This window comes from Hippoglossus stenolepis, chromosome 7 (genome assembly GCF_022539355.2).
Source record: "Hippoglossus stenolepis isolate QCI-W04-F060 chromosome 7, HSTE1.2, whole genome shotgun sequence".
NCBI lineage: Eukaryota > Metazoa > Chordata > Actinopteri > Pleuronectiformes > Pleuronectidae > Hippoglossus > Hippoglossus stenolepis.
Genome location: NC_061489.1, coordinates 9,802,701 through 9,824,405, shown reverse-complemented (window position 1 = coordinate 9,824,405; position 21,705 = coordinate 9,802,701).

Here is a 21,705-nt window from a genome sequence, read left to right as displayed (position 1 = left end):
TAATAAAGCTGTGATGTGTGGAGCTCCTGGTCCGTCCCTGACATCATGAAGCCTGCTGGTCTTCCCTCTTTAGTCTCCCTCAGAGGTGCAGTTACAGGCTGCTGATGCCAACCCACTGGGGACATGCATCTCACAGCAGACGGCTCATCTCAGAATAGAGATGATGAGTCAACATGACATCAACCTCTGAAATGATCCAGTGAGCCAAGCAAGTGGGTGCCCATTAATCCCTGTGTTAATGTGTTGCTTCTTATTCCTGGATGACTTTGGGTTTTACTGGACTACACCCCACGTCATGATGAGGTCATTCGTTCTTGTGAGTGCTCTGCAAAGAAGCCTGCATCGCCACCTGCTGGCTAAAGTGTGGAACTGCTTCATTGAGAAGCGGCCATTGAGCACGTGGGCCTCACAAACAAGATGAATAATCACATGCTGCCTTGTTACACTTGAACTCGACAAAAGGATCGCTAAATGCTACACACAACACCTAATCATCCGGGCTAACCTATATGTGTCGGCCCAGTGGAGCTAATTATATTTCAGCGCTCTCCAAATCACTCACTGACTCAGCCTTTCAGACCCGTCTCCTTTGAGCGGTTTGTTTCTTTGTAATGTTGTGGGGATGTGGGGAGGAGGGGGGGAGAAAATCTTTGACCTTCTCTAAATTTGAGCCGAGCCCTCCTATTAACCTTTCTGTTGGGAATGTTAGCATATCTGAGGCTCGGAGAGGAGACGCACGCCAACAAAGGTCAAACTCTGCAGCCAAATGACCTGTCGGAAAAAATCTTACGGCCTGCTGCTTGTCAGCGGATGGCAATCGACCAGTAAACCTTTTCCTGGGATCAAGTATCTGTGCTGTTTGACAGTGTGGAGAGTAACAGTGGTACGACCGCACACTTTGAGGCGCTGTCAGCCGCAGGATGGCAGCACTTTGCAGTCTAAGATGTTTCTAAAGATGCATGGATGATTGTTATAGTCATTAAATGTTATGGAGGCTTTGTTAGTGCACAGTAAAGAGTCATGCTCACATGTGGTGTAAACACTGGATGGCAGCACAGGACTATTTTACTTTTTCTGGTTGAGCGCCGCAATGAGGTGAACAGTCTCTAAGTGACCACCAGGGCGAGCTCATTCCCCAGTCTATCATCATAACTGCCTGTAACAGCTTGAATCCTAATGTCATGTTCCTGTATTTCAAATAACTGGGCAAAGAGATCCAGATATTGTTGTTTCAAGTAAATGAACATTTATTGTTGTTCATATGGAAACTAAACCTGCAGTGTCCTACGTGCAATGCACTCGTGTCTTTAATCTGTTGGCACGTTTTCTCTATACTTTTTAATTCATGTTAAAAATTAACAGGTTACAGAGGATATGAGGATATTCTTTCTACATTTATAAAGTGACTAAATAAGTTCACACCATGTTTAATATTCAGGCGCAGGTCTCTGTGGGGTTTGTGTTTAATGCACATTGGCCGGTGTAGAGGTTTAATTGAATAGTTTGACATTTTGGGAAATGTGCTTTAATAGGTTAATTTATAAATGTATGGATTTATTGCCAGGTGCTTTGTTGAGCCCAGGAGGAGTCACAATCGTGCTCATGATTTAGGATCTTGTGTCTAATTAATAATGTGTCCTCTTCAGTGTAACCTACACTATCACCTTGATGTTATTGGTCTATTATTGCATGTTCTTGTCAACATGGATAACTTGGATTTAACATGGTTTTTACTTTTGAAAATGGTCTGCTTTTTCCCTGCATGGATAAACATACTGTATATGTGGACGCTTAATTTATAGAATAACACACTCTCAAGAAATAGACAATTAAATAAATGCCTGTGAAACCACGACTCCCCCTTTTCAAAATCTAGATAATGTGTCAGTTCTTTTTCTTTGTTGGTGCTGGGAGAAGGATTTTGTGACCTTTTGGGCAGTGGCAGGCTCTTCTTGTGTCCAGTCTTTATGATAAGATATGCTAAGCTAATCCGCTAAATGGCTATTCTTTCAACAATCAATTATCCTCTTTCTTTAATTTGTACCTCTGCAAAAGAGGTTTTTACCCCTGTCTGTTTGTTTGTTGGTTTGTAAACAAGGTTACGCAAAAACTACTGGACGGGATACCACGGTGGTGTGCATCAGGGGGCGGATCCAGGGCTATTTTTCACTTTCATTCACATTGCGAGGTAGGGCGTTTTCCCACATTTTTGTTTATTTCTCAGAGAATAATTCATGGATCCTGATGAAAGAATCTGACTGATATTTATGAGTGTGGGCAATTGGGTGCAGGTCCAAATAAAAATCTAGATCTAGTGAATTTAAATGTGGTTTCATTAATGGACTGTTGGGCCATGGTGGAGGTATGTGCTATTCTAGTTTCCCTCATTGGATACAGAGCGTTGGCTGTGCTCTATAAGGGAAACTCGTGAACTGTTAACAGGCTTAGACACATCTCAAGGCTCACTTTCCATCAGCTTAAGTTACTTTCCATTATCCAAATTGACAGAAGATGAGTTGAAGTGTTTGCACTAGAGTGGGCTACGAGACATTGTTATTCCACAAGTAGAACTTGTGGCTGAAGTGTAATTACCCACCACATTCACACAAATTAAATCCTGCCCGGCACTTTTAATCAGCCTTAAACCAACAGAATGGAAGACGTCTAACTCTGATATGCAGAGGCCTGAGAGAATGTGTCTTTTTACTTTGTCACTTATAGTAAGAGTGCTGACTTATCTCTCAAATGAATCTGATTAGTCTGTATTCACGGAAGAATTAGCTGTTCAGAAAAATGGAGCAGACGAACAGTGGAGTCGTTTTTTTAGGAGAGTTGCCTTAAACCAGCAGAAAGGAAGAAGGCTAACTTCTCCCCCTGTGTAAGATGGGTTAGGAAAGTGCACAAGACCAGATAAGAACACTCCCTCCGTTCATGATCTCTCCACGACTAATGATGCAGTTTTTGATTGGTGCCCCGTGTTCTATCAGCAGGCCAATGAGCAGCAGGTATATCGGCGTGGAGGAGTTATCTCACCTAGCCAGCTGGAGGACAGTGACAGAGATGAAAAGAGGAGGACAGAAGCGGCGGAGAGGGAGGAGAGGAGATGGAGACTGAGATGAGGGACGAGGGAGCGAGAGAGAGGGAGACATAGATGGAAGATTAGAGCGCTGCTATAAATACAAAACACGTTTGTGATGCATCTTATCAGGTATCAGAGAGTAATGTGTGTGTGTGTGTTTAGGGCTTTGTTTGCGAATCTCAACACATCAGAGTAAATATCCTCCATACATCTTGTCTCAACAGCATCCCTCCCTCCTCTCCTTCCTCTGGTGTTTCGTACTCTTTCGCTTAGGGATAAATTGCCATACATTAAGCTTGTGCACAAGTGAGGGCCTGAAAGGATTACGCAAATGATCAGTCCTTTAAATCCCTGCTTCTTTTAATTAAATGAGCAAACGAGGTGCAAGACAAACATATTCTCTCGTTTGTTCAAACCAAACCCAAAAGCAGTATGAAAAGTGATCTCTTGCCTTGAGTGGAACAAAACCGAGTGTGGTAAGTTGTTACAGTAAGAAGTTAGTAAAAAAAAAGCAACAGAGTGTTGAGGATGGGTTCAAATGATGTCCCTAAGTTTAAGGCCGTGCATGTTGCAGTGTAGATCAACATCAGTCCAGCCTAAGTTAGTTTAGTTTAATTTATTTCACACAACTTGTGTTTTACAAATATCTGCTCGTTCTGCCACTAACAGTTAATTTCATCACAGATTAACCTCTTAATTTTTCAATTTGATCAGTGACATTTTAGGAATTTGGGGGAGAATACTGATCACTTTTTCCAAAGGCACAAGGTGAAGTTTTAAATGTCCCATTTTGTCCAAAGCCAGACGACCTTCATAGCAAACCTGCAAATCCTCTAAGTTAAGACACTGGGAGTGTTGTACAGTTTTGCTTGTTCCATCATTTCAGTTCTATTTTCTTCTTTGTATTTTGCAGCATCAGTTTTATGTCTCAGTTTTAGTCTCTGCTGCTGTAAAAGGGACCTTCTCTGGATTTGTCTCTTAATGTCCAGACTGTGGCTGGTCAGTGTCTCTCTTCAGGATCTGATGTCAGCTATGTCTGTGTTGAGTCGGGATTTGTTTTCCAGATAAACATCTTACATTTGTTATGTGATTATTGTTCATGAAATATTTCCAAAATTTCTTAATTCTCCCTTTCAATGTATGTCTGAATATCAGATTTTGGGGTTACATCCACCAAACCTCACACAGTGTAGCAAGCTTGTCTCATTTGGTGCAGTCGTGTTGGCAGACTGTAAATCCAACTCTCTGACATCTACAGGCCTGTCAAACACATAAGAGATAAATCCAAAAGTACAAGGACATGCAAATGAACAGTAGAGGGAGCTGAAATGACACAATTTAACAGCAGCTCGTAACACAACAGCAGGAAGAGTAGAATAGAATGACACACTGATCTAACACTGATCATCTGTATTACATAGTAATAAACATGTTGGCAATGGAAAAGAGGAAAATAGCTAGAAAGTAGAACGTCACTCAGTAGGGAGCTAACTTCTGCTTACACCCAACAGTCCCTGAATGAAACCACATTTAAATTCACTTGATCCGGATTTTTATTTACTAGCAGACAGACAAAAAACCAAATGCATACAAAAACATAACCTCCTTGGCATAGGTAATAAATGATCACAGACATAGTAATAGATTACCGTGAGTGTAAAGGAAGTAGGGTGGGCGAATGTGGAGCAGGTCTGGTGGTATTTGAGCACATGGACACATCAAGCGCAGGGAAATACACATTGGATATCAAACACCTCTCCAGCTGTCAGCCCATAGCTTTTTAGTATCCTTCATTTGTCTTTCTCGGTGCTTTTGCTAGTAGCCATCATTCATTGTTGATAATGAGCACAGGCCCACTGCTTTCCATTTTAAACAGTTGCAAACTTCAACATTTACATAGTAGTGTATGAAGTACAAATACACAATGAATGATTCAGAGTTGGTTATGGTAACAGAGACGTGACTTTGGGGATGGTGGGATAGCGTTGCAGGCTAAACTAGCCGGGAGCAAGCACCGGCCAACACTTTGCATTCAGCTTTAAAACGCTGTGCACAGCTTCTGCTTAATTCACCTGGGATCGTAAAAACCGCTCAGCACATGAATGTTTAATACCGTGTAACTTAAGTCTCGCTTGTGCAATACATTTTTTTTAAACCTCCGGCCAAAGGCATGCTGCAGAAACATTAAAAATCCACCCAAATGCCCATTAAAGTTTAAAACAAAATGAACACAAGCCAGCTGCTCGTATCAACCTGAGTCCATTTGCAGTCGTCAAACAAAGTTTCTTTGCTGTTTCCTGCCAGGACGGTGCCACAATCCAACGGGCTTATAAATGCTAAAACAGCACTCGTGTGTCAGGACTTTTCTGCAGCAAATCTTTTTGTTTTGAGGATGTCTTTATGTCCTATAGAGAAACACAGATGGGATAATGCTCAGCAGCTGATCGTCATCGTGCTTTAACACATCACTGTCGTCTTAAAGGGTCCCTCTGCTCTCACCTCGGGGGAGAAGTGTGTGATGAGGAATATTTACCATCCTCACACATTACTGTATATACCACGATATATTATGTATATTACAATTTACATCTGTACACCATAAGGAGAGTGGGGGCCTTCCTGGTTCCACACATGCTCCTTTCTCTCTCCAAGCAGTACCCAAGGTCAGGTTACAGATAAAGGACCACCCAACAGAACATTGTAGTGTCTACGCTCATGGACTTTCATATCTAACTCAGATTCCCAGACAGAGAGGCACCAACTCCCACTCTTTTGCGTATTTCACCAGTGGCAAGACGTAAGGACACAATGTGATTTAGGAATACAGACTTTAGGCTTAACTACCCAATAGGATGCCAACACCTACATGTAACATCAGCCATTCATGGATGTGCTGTTGGAATGAGTGACGCAGGGTGAGGGAGATAGATGGGGAAGCTGTGGGAGACATCTTCAGACTTGGGGGGGACAATTGCTCATGTTACTCTGTTAGCGTTTGTATATTGTTCCACCTTCTGGTCTCCTTGATGCATCAAGTCTACATTAAAATCTTCTGCATAAGACATCAGCTGCTGCCTGAGTTCTCCTTTCACCAGCTTCCAGAAAACTTCCATAGCAGCGTGAGTCAAGTCTCACAATCTCTGCCATGCAACTGGTATTGACCGGTCTTCCAGCTCAATCAGTTTCCTTGTTATTTCGGAGTCTGACAGTTGTGATGACGCAGACACAAGCTGAGGCCTTTGCTTTGAAGTCCTTCGTTAAGCTCAAAGTACTTCATGCTTCTCTGCTGTACACCATCGATCTGTCTGGCTAGCGATCATGTAGTCCTTCGTGAACTTATACAGCAAGAGGGCTATTAGTGGTTTACTGTAACTTTACATGAAGGCAGTGTGGGCCGTGTGAGTCACACTGGCTTTTCAAAAGCGAGGGCATCTGGTCATTTATTACCGAACTGTCTAAAACGTCTAGAGCGGTGAGCGAGAAAGTGCCACGTCTTCACGTCTCTGGAACAGGTCATGTTGGACAGAAATAGAACCAGGGAGGAGACTAATTGGAGACCTGACTTTATCATCCGAAGAGAAAATACATATTTATGCAACAGTTATAGATAGTGAACCGCAGCCCAGGTAAAATAAATAGAAAAAACACAGACTTATATAAAGCAGCGTTAACAAGGGTTCTAAATCATTCCAGCGCCGTCTGAAAGTCTGTTTGATTTAGGCAAGGCAAGGCAATTTTATTTATAAAGCACAGTTCATACACAGAGGTAGAATAAGAGTGAAATAACACACAGGGAAAGCAAAGTAACACGCGCTCACACACACTTTCAGCAGAAACGCACACGCTCTCGGGGCTTCTGTCTTGTTCTCATCCTCAATTCAAAGGGAGCTGTGGATCAATAAGATGATGCCTGGGTTCTTGTTACCTTGACAATGAGGAGTTGAATAAAGGATGCGCGTGTGTGTGTGTGTTTGAATGTATTCAGGTTTGAAAAAAACAAAAGAAGACACCACATGCACACAATTCCACCTTGCTCACTCCCTCTTCTTTTTCAAAACAATGTGTTCTTCTTTGTTTAGGGGCCTCCTGTCCACTCATGCGACCTGGGGAGTTGTCTAAATAGGTGAAATCGAGCCACGACAGTTAACCGAACGTGGGTCTGTGGAGACGCAGGAGGCAGGCGACGGAGAACAGAGCGACGGAGCCTTTTATTATTCACCTTTTTCTGCAGCGGCGGCAACAAAAACAAACCTGGTTTTGTTTTGCCGTTGCAGCTCCACACCGGGTGGATACAAGGTGACATCTGTTCAGGAATCCCTGCTCATGCACCTGAAAGGCTTCGGCGCTCTCTCTCTTCTGAAATAGAGAGATTAAAAAAACAACTCCCTGTCACTGCTTTAGGATTAAAAAACATACACAACACCGTGTGTGTGCGTGCGTGCGTGCGGCTGCATCATTGTCGGCACAAAATGCTGCACGTTATCTCCACACAGCCACCTGTTTATATGAAGGGAGTCAACAAACATCATATGAATTCCAATAAGGCTCGCCCTCGGAGCACACACACACTTTATCGTCATGACGCTCGGGCTGCTCACTGTAATCTAAATCCGTTATTTGAAAGGTGTGTGTGTGTGTGTGTGTGTGTGTGTGTGTGTGTGTGTGTGTGTGTGTGTGTGTGTGTGTGTGTGTGTGTGTGTGTGTGTGTGTGTGTGTGTGTGTGTGTGTGTGTGTGTGTGTGTGTGTGTAAGTGTAAGAGAGACAGGCGGAAGGCAGAAAGGTAGATTAATTCTGACAGTTTTCAGTAGTCTGAGGGTTATTTTGCAGAGTGGGGTTACGATAATGGGTCTTTAGTATCAACGAGGGATTGATCGCAGGGTTAATTAGCCAGAACCATGGTCGTCACGAAACTGACAGCTGGACCAGAGATTTGAGGGGACATGTTGAAAAACGACGTCCTGACTTCCCAGACTTGTGCTTCTGCTTTTTCTCCAGGAAATATATAATGTGCTGTCATGGCCCAAAGTTTCAACATTCTTTTTACTAACTAAAAACAAGAAGAAAAACTCTTCTGCCGCACTTGAAACATTTGAATATTCACCTCACATGCGGCTTCCATTTTCAGAGAGGAAATAAGACTTTTAAACTGGAAACGTGTTGAGAATTAAAGCTGCTAATCCCGAGGATTAATACAATTGAGTTTGCTGGATTTGGGTAATGCCCTGTTTCCTAAAGCTTTGCCCATTAGGCACCTGCCGCTGTCACACTCCGATGGCTTCACAGGAAATTGTCTGGTTTTAGGAGGGCGAGCGTATGCCAGGGCATTTTGAACTGAAACACAGAAAAAAGCACTCTCACCCTCAACACACACACTTACACAAAGACGGGGAAGTGAGATTTTTTTTGCCGTTCTTGTCCTTTTGGCTTCATGAGCCCAATTACCAGCTTCTGTCTGTGTGTGTGTGTGTGTGCGCGCAAATGCGTCTCTACGTGTCTGCAGGCAGGTGAGTCAGCAGACCCTGACAGTCAGATTTCATGCACCATAGGCTGTGCCACAAAACACACACACTCTTTCTTGGAGTGATGGGGGGGGGGGATGATTGGCCCACAGCTCCTCTGGGAAGCAAACATGATGATTTAGAGGAGCCAGTTGTGACGGAGCCACTGGCCGCTGATTAGCATTCCTCCTCACCTCACCTCCTTCAAGCAACTTGAGATAAAAACTGCAGATACTGAACTGCTCGTTCGCTGACAATAAGAAAACACACTCGCCAGTTAGAACAGAGGGAGTCTCCGGTAAATACTTTCAGCAATTATGTGATATTAAGACAGAAAAAGTATTGTTTTGCCATAGTTTGAATAATGACAACTAATAAGCAATGCATTCAATTCAATTTGAACCTCATCCCAAAGTACGTTGTAGAATTGACGTGGTTCTGACAAATCGAACTGATTTCATTTTTGTTATTTTGATTACGCTTCTGTCAGATATTATTATTCATTCTCCACGAGGTGATGTTCAGTCCACACTAGTGGTTTTGGTGTCACGATTTTTTCCAATCATCGTGTCTTTTCTCGTTTATTTGCATGAAGGACTTTCCTAATTTTCCGATAGGGCAACAGGCAATGAAACAGAGTGACAGTGCATTTTACAGACAGGCCCCCATCAGAGAACAAGACACAGTCTGCTGCACTTCATTTTAAAACTTTGGTGAGATCATTATTAATTAAAAGTTCAAATTTTGAATAAAAAAAAAAACAGCCCTGTGGTATTAGAGAGTTTTCAAAATTCTTTAAAGCCCGATATTTCACAGACTCTGCATCAGATTTGTTTGATTATTTCACATGAATTTGACGATAGTTTCACACAGTTACTTCGCTTCAGATTGTATAAAATAAATTGCCTAAAACATCAATCACAGACACATAATGAAAATAACAGTAGTTGTAAAATGTTTACCTGTAGGTGGTGACACTGGCATACTTAGAGATGCTTCATAAAATAGTTCTTTCATTTAATTCCCATCAGGAACTGTTTGTATACTTTCAGTGGTGGGATGGTCTGCACTGATTCATTGTGCCAGCGCATTTCATTTTTAACTCACCACAGAGAGCTGTTGCTGTGGTGGAGATTGTTTTGTTACCTGCGAAGTTAGGAGTATTGAAACAGGGCAGGCCAAAGAGGGAATTGTTTGTGAGTGCACAGCAATGACAGTTTTGTGAGAACCCCCTTTAAATTCTACAATTGGCTATGTTTGGTTGAAACGTTAACATTTTCAATGGGCCTGGGATGGATGTGGAGGTTTGCACTTAAATTTCACAACTTTACTCTTATTCATGTGTGTGCACAGTATTAACTTTGAATATAATTTTGATAATAATAGAATTGTTTGAAGATTGGACTGATTTGGTTTGGTATCATTTCTTTTCTTGGGGGGGGGAATGGAGTGTAATGGAGTGGATCGGGCTGCAGTTTTGTCTGAACCTGTGCAAGCCAGAGACAGAACTAACCGAGCCTGACCCAAAACCAAACATTTTGTCATGCATTTTTTTTTTGTGTTCGAACCTGAGCCGAGCCCGATGCTTTCCCCTCTAACAGGCACATGCAATGTATAAGAAATCCCAGTAGATGGCCCTGCCAACGTGACCGCACCCGACCCAAACACAAATATCATTTCATAATTTCAAAATGTTTGTCTGAAACTGGCCCGACCCGTCGGGACCTGGGTCAGGTATCCACACTCTCGCCACACAGGCGTTGGTTTGGTTCGATGTAGCCCCCCCCACGTCCCTTTTGCCTTGGGTCCACGTAGTCCTTTGAAACTTTCCTGTGTGCAGAAGACATAGATCGTAGAGAATGATTAGGAGACAGTACTGAGCCTTTTCCAACTTGCCTCATGTTTTCAACCCGATTAATCTCTACTTGTAAGAGAAATCACAGGAAGTCCATGCTGACCAATCACAGCCCCCCCCCTGTAGCCACAGTGGCCCTGATGTGAAGCTACATTTTTGAGGAGAAACACCAGGTCTGTATCCCCTAAAGCCACAGCTTTAAACCTGCCTTATAGCTGCAGGTCTAAACAGCTGCTGCTGTCACTCTCCTCTCCCACAGGTGTTACAGGTGTAGAGCTTGTCTGATCAATGACTGAGCAGCTCCCTCTTGAGGGAACTCTGCAGGCTGCTAAATGTGGAGCCTGTGCAGACGTTAACTTGTGTACATAAACGGCTGACCTTCGTCCTCTTAGGTCATCCTGGCGGAAAAATTCGGACTCAATGAAGACGAGGCATGGATCAAACCATGTTCACCTGTTTGGCGTCCTGTTTTTATTCATAAATCAATAAATCACGCGCCAGGCATGTGGTCTTATTGTGCACTGGGGAGAACAAAGCATCACCAAACACGCATACAAATGTTCTGTGCCTGCAGTCGAGGAGGTGGAGAGCAGCGTCCAGGAGTTTTCCCTTTTCCCCCAAACAGCCTCACTTATGCACGTTCACACCTGCACTTTTGCTCATTCCTTTGCACTTAAACCCATACAATGCATATTAATAGGCCAGAGAGAGTCTTTATCTCCGCATTTGTTTCCTCCATGACTCCCATGTTGCTCTAAAACCAGAAATTACCATTCACTTTATTATATCCATAGTGATGCCTCTACTGACCCCGCTCTCATTTCTCCATTCCCCCGCTCCCTCACTTAGGCAACCCCATCTCCATGTACATCGCCTTCAGGGAGGACAAGTACTAATTACTATGCTGATACATGAACCTGTGGTGTTGCCACAACTAGTTAAACAGCTATTTCCACCTCTCACTACGTAGTGGAGCGCTGAAGAAGCCTCTTTTATGTGCATGTGTGGGTGGGTGGGTGCGTGTGTGTGCTGGAGTGTGTCTTATAATGAGGCTGAAGTAAAACAGTGGTACATACTGTTCTTGTCAAAGGTATAACATTGATGACAGATGCTCTCACTATGTTGTGCTGCATTGACTCACTCCCATCTATCTGTCCGTCAGTCGGTCTCTCTGTCTGTCTGTCTCTGCGAATGTGCGTGGGGTTTATGTAGTTACATAAGAATCCACACAGATTCCTGGGATATGCGCTGTGTTCGTCTGCGCGAGCGAGGGAGTGTTACCATGACGATGGCATTAGAAACCAACCTCACATCAAACCGTGTGCATGCGTGTGTGCACTTGTGTGTACCTGTTGTGTTTTGGAGCGCTGTGCTTCTGCATTTGCTGCCATTACAGCAGAACCAGAGGGGTATATGGGCCTCTGGGGGCAGTGATAGAGGGGGGGAAAAAGGAGGAAGAGAGGGGAGGAAGGATGGATGGTGACATGGAGAGGAGAGATTTGCTGCTGGAGAAAGATGGAAAAGACAGGATGGAGGGAAAATTAGGATGCAGAGGAAGTTTATTAGAGGGAGGGAGATACTGAGTGTGGACCCAGATGTTTCCAAATGGACCGTTGATAACCTCCCTTCATCTCTCCCTCTCTTTCACGCCACTGAATGTCATTTTGCTCACACTCTGAGGAGCCTGTGCGCTTCTGCCAAAGCTACGAATGGAGTGTGTGTGTGTGAGAGTGTGTACTTGCCTGTGAGTGTGCGCATATATGTGTCCTGACCTACTCTGATCAGATTAGCAGTGTTTTCTCTAGCCACAGTAGCCAGTGCTACAGGGTGTGATTCCATGCTTGACCCACAGCGTGGCTCACCTATCCACCCCCCCAGGTCTCCTGCACCCCCCCCCCCCTTCCTCCTCTGACACACTGACTCACTCACAGGATCAAAGTTTTAAGAAATCACATCTTCTGTTTACTTATATTGAAGCAAATTTTTTTTTGGGCTCTTAAATTCTGGTGTTTTTTCTGTTAGAGTCAGGGGTTAGGGTTAGATGAATCCATGATGAAAATAATCATTGCAGCCCTGGACAGTTTGTTTTGTCAGTGATTCAATGCTTCCACTGCCAGTTATGTTGCTTAACTTACAGAAGCCTCAATCATCTTCTTATTCGTAGCTTTAGCAACTTCTCCTTCATCTTTATTTTTTTTTATTTGACAAATACATTTACATGGACACCAGTATTCTGATAGTAACCTAATTGAGACAATATGAATTAGATACTGACATGCAAACAGCATTTTCTGATGACCTGAACCTGAATAAGGTCATACCCAGAATGAGCAATAATCAAATTAAGAGATGTGGAGTGTTCTGACCTCATTATGTATGAGGAGACCAGATTATGTATCTTAATCACATTATAACATCCTATTGGCATTTTCACAGTATTTTGCGACATCGTCATACAGCAGTTACCAACTGATTGACAACATATGCCCTGGGTTCAAGTGTAAACAATAACAAGGTGCTGAGGCCTTTTTATAAAATTTGAAAGAAAACACCAAGAAGCTGTTTCAGGCTGTGGTTTTAACGTGCTGGCAGGAACATTGGACATATGATGTAGTGGCCGTAATGTTTATGTAACATGTAAACGGGAATATGCACGTTTTTTTTTTACCCTTTCTCTATATCAAAATATTTGAGTGTAACGCACAGTATTAGCACAAGCAGAGCAACTACTCTTAAACTAAAAGAAACAAACTCTCGAATAAAGATAGAAAAAAAATTATATGATTATAAATATGAATGGATTTTCATATTAGCAGCACACGTAAATATCATTGAGTAATGTCTTATTCTTAATAAAGTCAATAGTCTGAATATTGCTGTCCATGTAAACCTAGTTAGGTTATTTAAAAGACATTCCAGATGCCAGAAGACAAATTGTACATGTCCCACAGATCATGTAATACGATTCAGTGAGAGGGCCGGTGCAGTTCTATTGACTGAACAACGGGTGATCATTTAAATGACTGATTTGCTGCTCAGTGTCACATGAGAGTTGTTGCGCTCACGTGGGAGTAATGTAACAGAGTCATCAGATCCACATGAATGGAGGTGCGAATTGTTGTGAAACCACGAGGGTGGAGATGTCAGAGGATCTTTTCTATGGCACATGCGAGACGTTTGCCTTCCAGGCTTTCTGGCAGAAATGCAACCTGATTATATATCGCACAAATCAAAACTGAAAAATCAAAATAAACCAAAGATATCTGAAAATACTAAGTCAACACAGTCATCCACTCCAACCTGCTCCGTATGCAGAAGCCATCCTTGAAGGCAAACATCTTGAGCTGCCATTGTCACGGCCGTTTACTGCTGTAGTATTTAAGCGATGGCTTGATGCTCCTTTTTCATGCTTAATCTCGGCAGACTGAGATCATGTGGTCGTGTGTGAAGAGAAGGAAAACACAAGTTATTGCTCTTGTTTGGAGTTTTGCTTGACTCCCACGTGGATTCGTCCTGATCTCATCAACCAGCTGCTGTTTGCTTCAGTTTCCTACATGTGGGAGCCGCATGTTTATTTTCTAACTCGCTTCTACTATTGGTGTTGAAACAAACATTTGATGTTGACTTCACTGAAATGCGTCATGGGAAGAATTCAACAAAACGTAGCCCTGTTGATGGTATATATAATAACAAACCTCCTCATGTACCTTTTTTTACTCTCTCGTTCAGGATTTTGTGGTTTATATGACATATGAACTGTACAGCACATGATGAAATCACTTGAATCGCCTGTATCGTATATTGCAGATGGCAATGAAACTTTATTGCACATAGAAAATATGGAAATAATGTCAAATGATACATTTTTTTTAATGTTTACACGATTCCTAACCCTGTATATTGATCACTGTTATTCACCCACACACGTCTGCATATTTGAAAATTCTCTTAGAGGCTCAGGTCTGTTTCACTCAACCCATTCATCTCCTCTCTGCTATATCTCCCACTGTTTCATCAGCTGTGTGTTTCCAGCTGTAATCACTGCAGCCTCTTATCCTTGCCATCCTGCAGACAACAGTTTTGAGACAAGTTTGACGTATCTATCAACATTGACGATTTTTGATTGTGCAATTTACATGTGAGGGAAAACTCCAGTTGCTACAACTATGGCAATAATCTGTAAACAATTGCTTTGACATAATGAGAGCTATGCTTCTGTTGCATTAGAAGAATTAGAAGTGGCCCAGCTGAGACAAAAGTGAGTCATTGAAAGATGAAAAAAGAGAGAGAAAATGACAGATGAAAGGGAGAGAGTATGTGTTCTTACTTTTGTTTCCTCTTTGGCACTTTTTCCAGCATAAACAATGAACTTCTCAGGACAACTAGACCTCATTCATGAGGACCAAAGCCTGATCTCAATGAGGCAAAAGGTAATCTCTGAGCTCTTGGTTAAGTTTAAGGGTAAGTAGGAATTGTGGTTAGGTTAAAGGTTCGGTGTGAAGAATTTAGTGACAACTAGTGGTGAAGTTGCATGTTGCAGCTGAATACCCCTCACCTCACTTCAGTTGTCATAAAAACTGATGTGTAGTTTGTCCAGTTTGGGCTACTGTAAAAATCATGGCACCCTCCGTAGAGGGGACACGCTCCAGATGTAAATATAAAGTATTTAAACATAAAGGGCCCATTCTCGGGTAAAGAAAACAACAATAGGTACAATCTAGATGAAACACACTAGTGAAAGCATCACTAAGATTATTTTATATTCAATTTCTGCCAATAGATCTCCTTCACCTAAATCTTACACTCTGAACCTTTAAGGTGAGGGTTAGACATGAACTGGTTATACTGTAGTAGAGGTCAGGCATAAACTTTTGGTTAGGTTGTCCACAATTAATTGAAGTCGATGCAAAGTCCCATTAAGGATAGCTGTGCAAACCTGCGTGGATGAGGTTGTGTGTGTGTCCGCACGCCAAAGCGCTCGATGTGTCATTCAAGGTTTAGCGGTTTATCTTTGCGAGCAAGTGCAGCTGGCTTAGCGGACTTCGCTGCAGGGACGGCAGGTATCTGTGTGCACACCCGCTGAAGATGTGACAGCAGGTATCCAGTAGGGGGGAGAGATATGACACAGAGTCATTATGTGCAGTGCATAAAACATTTGCAGCAATAAGCTCCTCTTGTTATAGACAACACGCACACCGAAACGGGAGCAGTGGGCTCTATGTGTAGATAGAATAGAACACGGATGTGTAAGGCTGCCTCGGCCAGTTATCTTCCTCCAGTCAATGCGCCACATGATGACTCCCTGAGAGGCTTGAAATTACAATCATGCTCATGTGAAGTGAAAGTATTTTGGATGAGCACATTCACCAGCACCAGCTTCTCTTTTTTCTTCCGTCTCCCTCTTTTTTTGCACTGACATATGCTTACAAGCACACAACGCTGCACACAAATATACATGTAATACACACACACACACACACACACACACACACACACACACACACACACACACACACACACACACACACACACACAGGGCCATATGTTTGCAGCTGGCTGGATAAATCATCTTGACAGCTGAACACAGATTATGAGTCCCCGAGCTCTCTCCTCAAACCGGAGGATGGCATAAATCCCCCTGAGGCGAACAGGGTAGGAGGTGGCACTGGAGCCAGGAACAGAGGTGGAGGCAACAGCATAACACACATTCTTATTTTAAGAAACATCAAAGAGCCCGAATGATAAATCTGTAACGCTTAATGCATGAATCAGTTTACATCCATACGGAGTCACGATGATGTAAAGCATCATCAGGAATGATGCGAGTCATGTAATTGCTTTTATAGACCAGCTCTCTATTAACAGCTGGTAGGAAAGGCTTTGAGTCACAGAGCAGAAGAACAAGGTAAAAGTCGTTGATTGAATTGATAACCATTCGACAATAGAGCTCAACAGCGTGATGGTGGAGGAATAAATCCCATTCATTTTCTGAATAGAGATTTTGATTATCCGCCATTATATTTCAATCATCCGAGGTAGAGCAACTAGATTGGGAAACAATGTCGGAAGCAACAAGTCCGAGAATTTACTTTACTTTATTGATTTATCTGACAATGCACCTTAATAACATTTCTGAAATATGACAGAGTTAGCCACAGAGGCTAATTTTCATCTGCAGGCCATACAAGTGTAGACGTTGAGAATAAAAGCTGTGAAAAATAAAGAGGCATAAACAAGGCCTGCCTTACATCAAAGCATTGATTGAGCTCGCGGAAAATGGAAATGTTTAGCACAACCGCAAAAATCATGTTATCGAATACGTTTACCACAGAGCAACCACGTAGCTTCTTCACTATTGAACTAATGATGTACAGTCTTCTACCTTTGCCTTTTTTCCATTTTCCAATCTTTTCTCTTTTGCCCAGAATCAAATCTTTTATGGTCGCGAATCATCTCGTAGCTGGTCGGCCTCATTCCAGATATTAAACTCTTTATATAAGGATTTTCTGGAACGTCAATGGAGAAAATGAATGGAAAAATGTACTTCAGGAACCAGAGCTGTTCTAAAAGTGGGCAGTCATTGTTATGCTCTATGGATGTCTATTAAGTACAGTGATCTCTGTATGTAGACTGACATCATCCATGCCTGGGTTCTCCTCTGTTTGAGAAGCACAGGTCTCACTTGTTCATTTTGTGGTCAGGACTCGTGATCTCTGTGCTGCACCGCTGTCCCCGCTCTGCCTGCCTCCTCCAAACACCTCCGACAAACTGACATCCCTGAATCACCTCTAATCCACTGCACTCAAACACTCCTCCTCTGGATGCGTCACTGTGGATGATGTGTTGAAACTGGGATTTAGGATTACTGTATAATAGCTGTTTTGTTGTCTGTCAGTAGTAGGGCTGCGACTAATGATTATTCTCTCTCCCGATGAATCATTTGGTCGACAAATAAACTGTCTTAATATCAGAAAACACAAACAAGCAAAGCAGTGAGAGCCTCACATTTGAGAATCCGAACCATCATCTATTTGGCAGCTTTTGCTTGAAAAATCGATCATATTGAAGAAAAGAAAATTGGGAGTTAATGAGGAAAAAAAGTTATAATACTTCAAGAAGGGGAACAGCAAGGAGAACAGCTCACTTTAGTTCTCCCACCCCAGATCCAAAATCTGGATTACTAAACCGCATTGTTTCTTAAGTAATTACGAAACCCCTTTAAATAGCACGATGTAACCACCAGACGACCACTACCAAACATTTTCTTTCTTTTCAGAGTCCTGATACTACTGATAATGCTGCAGAGTTAAGACTAAAACTTATCAAGAAGTGTCAAGTTCCTCATTTTAACACAGGCAACATGATATTCCTGTAAAATGACATGTTGACTAAAATTATAACTTTATTCTTGGGACAAAAAATTTCCCCCCTTAAATGGCCCTGATACTCTGTCTTAATAAATCAACTCATCATTACAGCCATAGTTATTCGTCATGTGCCCCTGCATTAAGCCATAACAGGATGGCATATTAACAGATCATTAGCTTGACTTTAATAATCCAACATTTCCCCAGAAAATACTTAATGAAACACGGTAGAAATCTAAAATCTCAACATATAAGTCACGGCTGAAATTTCTTCATTTAACAGGTCATTTACTTCACATGGTCTGTAATGAGCGAATGTATTCGATTAAAAAAACTAGAACAAAGACAAATTCTGATGAATGCTCTGATCTCAAGGTTCAAATTATCTGTCATATTTAAACGTGCTTTTGTTCTCGGAGAGTCTCTCATTCTTGTGACCTGTCAAATCACATTCTTCCAGTTGCACTCTCTGCTGTTATCTTATTTTAAAATGACACTGAACTGAATCTCCAGATCACACGTGGACAGTATGACATCAGTTTTGTTAATAAAGTGATTTTATTTCTTCCAGACGGGGCCTACGACGACATGCAATTGTCAATTGCTGCATTTAACAGTCGAGCATCGGCTTCTTAATGGGTTGCTACATGTTTAGTTAACAGAGCTCAGATCTCCAAGCTAATTTACATCAGCCTCTATAAGAACTAATTGACCGAGACAAGAAAATCTTCTGCCTGATTGTATCTTATTTTCACAATAATGAACATCTCATCGAGGGAATGGCTGAATTTACTCCAAGCCTCAAACATCTTCAATTGACTTTTAGTTGCAGAAACATGTCTTGAAAATAAGTTCAGGGGAGATGGTGGCACTTTTTTTTCTCCATCATCCTAATCCTGGACATACGCTGCGAGCATTTCACTCGAGAAACGCAGCGATAAGACTTCCTCATCTTTTCCTGGGAGAATAACACAGCTAAGGCCAAAGGCTGACGAGAAGATGGTTCGCTAGAGGACATCTCCTGCTGCAAGAATGTAATTTCCTCTGGATGCCTGAGCGCTGGTCATGGTGGAGGATGAGTGAGGACACAGGGGCAGCATGTTAAAAGATACAGTGCAGTTGTGAGTACTCAAAGGTGTTTAAACTCGTATGCAATTTGGTGCAGGCCTCATCTTTGTGTGTCGTTATTGCCCCAGCCACTTCACACACAAATGGGTCTTTTGCCTCGTTCCATAAACTGGAGAGGATTTTGATTCCTAAAGAACAACAACAGTACCGGCAGTAAATTCAGGTAGGGGAAAATCTGGATCTTATATTTCTCTGGTCAGCATGGCACGAGTGGTAAATCATCCTGTCACAAATGGTAGCCGTCATGCACGTTGATAAGGGTGGGAGTGGTTCCAGGGGAGGCAGCGTGGCTCTCTGTATCAGCGTGGCGCTGACCTTCTCACAGCAGGGTGACGACCAGCGAGGCTCTGCCAACATGTGTATCCTGACAGTCTGACTGCATGGAACCCATTCGAAACTCACTGGGAGCCAGTTCTGCCTGAAATGAGCACTCTATTATAAAAAAGGTACAGGAAAACAGTCAGGGTTGTTATTGTAAATTGCAGATAAAATGGAGTTTTAGGACTAACAACAGGCTCCCATTGTCTGCTAGGCGCAGTGAGGTTGCCAGTTTTGGTAATATGGGCCATTTTGAAGTCACAACAGGAATGGTACAAGAGTAATCTAGAATGGCACACGGTAGAGCACATAGCTTCGCCAAGGTCCAACAGTCCCCTTAAATTGAATCAAGCCTGCACCAATTTGCACATACTCATAGATATCAGTCCTGATATGCTTGACTTTTCATCATGATCCATGAATTATTCTCGCGGAAATTTGTGACCTATACTGCAGCCAGCTACCACGTGGTGATCGAGATGCTTTGGCTTCACCTTGGTGAGCCGTCATGTCGTCCATCTTATGCATATAGGGTCTATGCCTCCACCAAGTTTCGTGTAAATCCGTTCTATTAATAATAAACTGGCTGATAGATCAACACAATTTATCTGCTTCAGTTTCCAGATCTTGGCATGATGTCGGCTCACTGTCACCCTGTCATGACTTACTAGGAGCCATGAATATAAGTCAGTCATTGTAAATCTTGTTCGTGACACTTGGGCTTTTCTCATTATTAAGAGTTATCATAAAAGCACATCTAGCACAGAAGTTATTATCTCTACAACCTGAAAATTGCACCACAGATACTTTTGTTATTCATAACTTGCTATTGTTGGTGGAGCTAAGCACAGAGAGACTGGATTTATGTTTCCCCACAACAATAAACATGAAGCTGCTGGTGAGTAGATGAGTAGTTTTTGGTAGGAGGGGAATGTAATTGAAAGTTGATCTGATATCTACAGCAACATAAGTGCTGAATCACTTTTGGTACAACAGTGCAACAGGTAAAGTAAGTGCCCTGATGTTTTTCCTTCCACCCCAGAACAAAGCCCCTCAGGCTCCAGTGTGTAACACACACGTACACACACAAGCTGCGTGTGGGCAGCAGCATAACTTTCCCTGTCTTTATTAAGACCATTCAAATCTCCCATCTGCTCTCAGATCCTCTTCCCCCTCACTTCCCAGACCTCTTCAGCCGAGACCCTTTCCTCTTGGCCCATTGCATTTCATCATCTCGCCTATCCCTTCTGTCATAAGTGGCCATAGGCCTTTAACAAGACGCGGGAGGCCAGTGAAGCAAGCATGGTTAAACGCTTTCTGCCCCTCCACTTCCCGCACTTGAGCGCAGTGGTGATGGAGTCTCATGTCTGGAAGCTTTATTTCCCCTGTGGGCACTCTAGCATATTGTGGGTCATTTGTAGCGCTTAGATGGCTGAGCTAGTGAGCAGATCTCAGCCTAAGCCCTCCACAGAGTGCAGCCTCAGAGTCTGACTCAGTCTGTGAGCCCGCAGCCAACAAAGAGAGGGAGGTATCGCGGCGGATGATGGGTTTTCTTCCACAGTGAAGAAGCCGTGTGGCGATCGGCTGTGGTGGCCTCAGAAACGAAGGGGATGTAGAGTCCACTGACACGAAATGTTCAGTGTATCATGTGAACCGTACATATCTGTGCTTGTGGCAGTAGAGCACTTAGTCCTGACAACTTCAATGACTTAAAGAAAAGCCATTTTGCCTGTTGCAGCAAGAAAATACACAACAGACTGTTGGCTCATCCCCATCCTCCTTGATTACTGTATGTCAAGCTTTCTGATCTCACGAGGCACATACGCACTTTACAGTGATGATGAGCACAGATTACCAATCAAAATTTTATGTGACATAAGTAATTTGAGTTTGCATGTTCTCTGCGTGTCTGCTTTACTCTGGCTTTCTCCCACAGTTTAAAGACATGTTAAATTGATCATGTTGTTTCTATACGTCAGCCCTGTGATGGGGTTGGTGGCCTGCCATCTACACCCGCCTTTACCCCAATGTCAGCTGGGATTAGCGTCTACCCCATGCAACCCTTACAGAGGGATGGTGGGCCTGCTCCATGCTTGGCACTGGCGTGATCATCATGACGACAATACTTATAGTATCCTGCTCGGGACACACAACATAGCCGGCTTTCCTGCTAGCTGTCAATGCAATGCTAATGGATTGGCTGCTACTGGGGCTGCCGCTTGAAAAGTGGAGCTTTGTCCAACATTAACTGCACAACAGCCCAGGCAAAGCAAAGCAATGCAATCGCAATGCAAGACGTCATTCAAAGTGAATGTGCAGCGTATCTACTGAAGCTTCCAACACTTACGTGTGAGTGCTGCATTAAAGGATAAGTGTTATAAATGATGGATGGATTGATGGATTGATGATCACCTCTGGCTGGTTATCTAATTAAGCTTTGCAGGCAAACACACTGTTTTA